Source organism: Salminus brasiliensis, chromosome 12 (assembly GCF_030463535.1).
Source record: "Salminus brasiliensis chromosome 12, fSalBra1.hap2, whole genome shotgun sequence".
NCBI classification, from domain to species: Eukaryota; Metazoa; Chordata; class Actinopteri; order Characiformes; family Bryconidae; genus Salminus; species Salminus brasiliensis.
The window spans coordinates 24,245,695-24,250,260 of NC_132889.1; the positions used below are offsets into that span (position 1 = coordinate 24,245,695).

General features: G+C 40.6%; 2 long non-coding RNA genes across 2 annotated transcripts; both read left to right on the plus strand.

Moving 5' to 3' along the window:
• Window positions 1-2,234: 2,234 nt before the first annotated feature.
• LOC140573755 (uncharacterized) lies at window positions 2,235-2,721 on the plus strand. Its single transcript, XR_011980680.1, has 3 exons — window positions 2,235-2,298; window positions 2,453-2,514; window positions 2,634-2,721. It is a non-coding gene; the product is annotated as an uncharacterized lncRNA (long non-coding RNA).
• Window positions 2,722-2,879: 158 nt separating this feature from the next.
• LOC140573549 (uncharacterized) lies at window positions 2,880-4,229 on the plus strand. The gene is made up of 3 exons (XR_011980672.1): window positions 2,880-2,918; window positions 3,893-4,036; window positions 4,167-4,229. It is a non-coding gene; the product is annotated as an uncharacterized lncRNA (long non-coding RNA).
• Window positions 4,230-4,566: the final 337 nt, after the last annotated feature.

Below are 4,566 nucleotides of genomic sequence, written 5' to 3' on the forward strand. Positions count from 1 at the left end.
TTGTTTTTTGTTAGTGTGTCCGTGTTTTTCTTGACTTCTTTTATTTGTATTTGAGGCTATTCTTGTGTTATGTTGTTTAGGGCAGTTATATTACTGACTGGTTTAATCGCGTTCAGCAGAGTGATACGGTGTTTGAACGGTGAACGCTTCTCAGCCAATCAGCTCGCGTGGCCGGAACTAACTGCTCTGTATCATTTCTATTATGACGCATCAATAGCGTCCCTCCAACATCACAAACACAGCGTTCGGGACAGTAGTGTAGGGGAGTCCACGTGCTCTCTTCGACTGCTGCAGTTTTAGCTTCGAGATAGATTTAAAAAAAGGATTATTGTGATTATTAAGATTTGCAGCAACCTTAAAAACACCATGCCTTGTTTTCCATGGTGTTTCAAGCAGGTAAGTCTTGAGGTAAACTTTTGGAACTAACTTTTGGGGACAATGAATTAATAGCAAAATATTATAATGAAAGAATATTATTTATTTATTTATATATTTATAAATGGTATAAAATGAATGTTATCTAACACAAAACACTGTCTTTTTCTTTAGAAGAAGAAAGTGCATCCTGTAGATGATGCAGTGGATGCAGCAGGAAGGTAAATATAGTGTTTACATTTGGGTCATATTTCAGTGGACGTGTAGGGATGATGAGTGTTCATACCTAAAAACCCAACATTAAATCTGTCCACTATGGGTGGTGCAGTGGCAGAATGTAGACAGCAGGTTTAGAGCAGGAGATTTAGTTATTACCTTGGAGAGTTAATATCACACACGCACCTGACTCTAATTCTAATTCTATTCGATTTTGGTTACTAAGGTATTGTTAGGCGGTTGCTAAAGTGTTGTGTGGTATAGGTGTTGGTTGCTAAGCTATTGCTATGTAGTTGCTAAGGTGTTGCTATGCTATAGTTTTAGGTTACTAAGGCGTTGTTAGGCGGTTAGTAAGATGTTGTATGGAATAGGTGTTGGTTGCTGAGGTGTTGCTATTCTATAGATTTTGGTTACTAAGGTGTTGTTAGGCGGTTGCTAAAGTGTTGTGTTGTATAGGTGTTGGTTGCTAAGCTGTTGCTATGTAGTTGCTAAGGTGTTGCTATTCTATAGATTTAGGTTACTAAGGCATTGTTAGGCGGTTAGTAAGATGTTGTATAAGATAGGTGTTGGTTGCTAAGGTGTTGCTATTCTATACATTTTGGTTACTAAAGTGTTGTTAGGCGGTTGCTAAAGTGTTGTATGGTATAGGTGTTGGTTGCTAAGCTGTTGCTATGTGGTTGCTAAGGTGTTGCTATTCTATTGATTTTGTTGTATGGTATAGGTGTTGGTTGCTTATTTGTTGCTAGTTGATTGCTAAAGTGTTACTGTGGCATAGGAGTCAATTGCTGACGTGTTGTTAAGTGGTTGCTAAGATGTTGCTAGGTGGTTGCTAAAATGTTGTTATGGTGTAGGAGTCAGTAGCTAAGGTGTTGCTATGTGGTTGCTAAGGTGTTGCTAGTCTATTGGTGCTGGTTACTAAGGTGTTGCTATGTGGTTGCTAAAGTGTTACTTCAGGTGCTCCTGAAAGTCTGTCTTGCTCTGGCCAGGTGTGTTAGATTAGGGTTGGGCTGAACACTGCAGGCTGGGAGATCTTCAGAACCAGGATTGAGCACCCCTGTTCTAAAGGGGTCAGGTTATGACCTTAAGTCTTAAGTCTTGTGTGTGCACCTATGAAACTGAAGCAATATATTTGAGTCTGTGAGCTTGTGTAAGCCGTATAAAAAAAGACCAGCACATGACAGTATGTTTGCATGTGTGTCCTCCTTTGTTGATTTCAGGAACACTAACACAGCAAACCCTGAGCTCACCCAGGTTACTGCTGCTGTTGATATTTCCTGCTGCCCATGGTTTTGGAAGTGGGTAAGTATACCTTTCCTAATAAAAACAAAATGATTACAAAGATAATTAATAGAAATATTTGCAAGAAGAGACCAACTAATAAAGTCTTCAGACAAATATTGCATTAATATTCTTTATAAATGATACATAATATAATTTGTATAAAACAGAAGCGGAGAAAGAAAGTCCATCCCAAAGTAGATGACAGAGAAAGTGTCAGTGCTGCAGGAAGGTAAATATATGAAAGTGAAGTAATATCTAAGTATTTGAACTTGTGTTGTCTGACAGCAATAGAGACCACCCCATGAATGTGTGTGCATGTGTGTGTCCTTCTCTGTTGATTTCAGGAGTGCAAACACAGCAAACCCTGATCTCACCCAGGTTACTGCTGTTATTGACATTCCCTGCTGCCCATGTGTTTTGATGTGGGTAAGTATATCTTTTCTAATAAATGCAAAATTATTAGAAAGATAATTAATAGAAATGTTTGCAAGCAGAGACCAACTAATAAAGTCTTCGGACTTAACAAATATTAGATTAATATTCTTTATAAGTGGTACCTAATGGAATTTGTGTAAAACAGAAGCGGAGGAAGAAAGTCCATCCCACAGTAGATGACGGAGAAGCTGTCAGTGCTGCGGAAAGGTAAATATAGAAAAGTAAAATGATATCTAAGTATTTGAACTTGTGTTGTATGGCAGTAATTAAGACCACCCCATAAATGTGTGTGTGTGCATGTGTGTGTCCTTCTATGTTGATTTCAGGAGTGCAAACACAGCAAGCCCTGATCTCACTCAGATCTCTGCTACAGCTGTTACAGAGAGCTATACAGCCACCACCGAGACTCAGGCAACCACCGTGGTGTCTGGGGAAATTACCACAGAAATGCCCATTTCAGACAGTAGTACTGTTGCAGAGATTTCCACAGTGGTCCCTGAAACGTCATCGACAATGGAGGTTGACAAGGAAATCTCCATGGCGACTGAAGAAACCAAAGAAATCTGTGTGCAGGAGCTGGACCAGAAGTTGTCCTCAGCAATCCTGGAGAAGTGAGTGTCTCATTACCCTCATCTGCCATAATTCTCATGTAGTGATAAAAAACCCTCCCTTATTAAACTCCTTTAGGACCTGTCAGCATGCAAATGTAAATTGAGTGCTGTTCCTGCAGAAACTGTGAGTGTGCTTGCAGCTAAGCAGTGGTGTCGCCAGGTGTTGCTACTGCATAGGTGTTGGTTGCTAAGGTGTTGCTAGGTGGTAGCTAAGATGTTGCTATTCCATAGATTTTGGTTGCTAAGGTGTTGTTAGGTGATTGTTAAGGTGGTGCCATGTGGTTGCTAAAGTGTTTCTATGGTATATAGGTGCTTGCCAAGGTGTTGTTAGGTGGTTGCTAAGGTGTTGCAATATTATAGGTGTTGGTTGCTAAGGTGTTGCTAGGTGGTTGCTAAAGTTTTATTATGATATAGAAATCAGTTGCTATAGTGTTGCTATTCTCGGTTTTGGTGTTTTTAGGCGGTTGTTAAGGTATTGTATGGTATAGATTTTAGTTGCTAAGATGTTGCTAGGCACTTGCAATGGTAACAGGTTGGTTGCTTATGTATTGCCAAGCAGTTTTGGATGGTGTTGCTAGGGTGTTGCCAAGGGCTTACTAGGTAGATGCTAATAATGCATAATAATAATACATACACTCATTCATCAGCATTCATCTGCCTGGATGATTATTAGGCTGTAAGTGTTTCTGAATAAGAGTGTCTGGCAAACACTGTCAATTAGAATTCAGAAGTCCTGAAAATGTGTCTGCAGAACCTAATTCAGTGTCCTCCACTGCCCTAGCTGGCTGTGTGTGACTGAGATACTGAGGTACTGCAATCATCAATCATATCATACTGTAATCTTCAATCATATAAGATATAAAATGTTGATACCGGCCGATATTAGTGTTTATCAGCAACAATTAGCTTAATGATCAACACACAATACACACCCACACTCTCTCTCTCTCTCTCTCCCTCTCCCTGTCTCTCAGGCCTGCTGTGGTTGAGAATCTGCATGGTGGGGTGTCTCCTGTGTGTGTGAGACGGATGCAGAGAGAGGGGAACCAACCTGAAGAGGCCAAAACACACACACTTCCCGAAACCAAAATCATAAAGCAGCGGCTAAAGTGCAGAGGGTATGAAACACTGGTGTGCGTTTGTGTGTCTGTGTTCTTACAACTTCCAACACTTTCCAACTGTGCGCAACTGTGGACTGAAATATGTATAAGTGATAAGTGTGTGTGTGTGTGTGTGTGTGTGGTGCAGGTTAAAGAACTTTGGGAACAGCTGCTACATAAATGCCAGTCTGCAGTGTCTGTTCAGTGTGGAGAATTTCTGCACACAGCTCTCAAGCCAGCTGAGTGACTGGATTGACCATCCGTCAGCCAAACTGATCAGGTAGAGACAGAGAAAGAGATGGAGAGAAATAATATCATATATATACAGTTATAGTTTATGCAGATTGAAATATGTACAGATAGACACAGTTTATGTAAACTGAATATGTGCATCAGTTTTATACATCAATGTTATTGTCGATGGGGCCCATTTGGGAAGCCCAAGTAGGTCCCAGTAACAACACATGGGTACAGACTCACCCAGAGTCCAAGCCCACCTGGAACCCACTTAGGCCACGCTCCACCCATGTGAGCCCCACAGATATTAA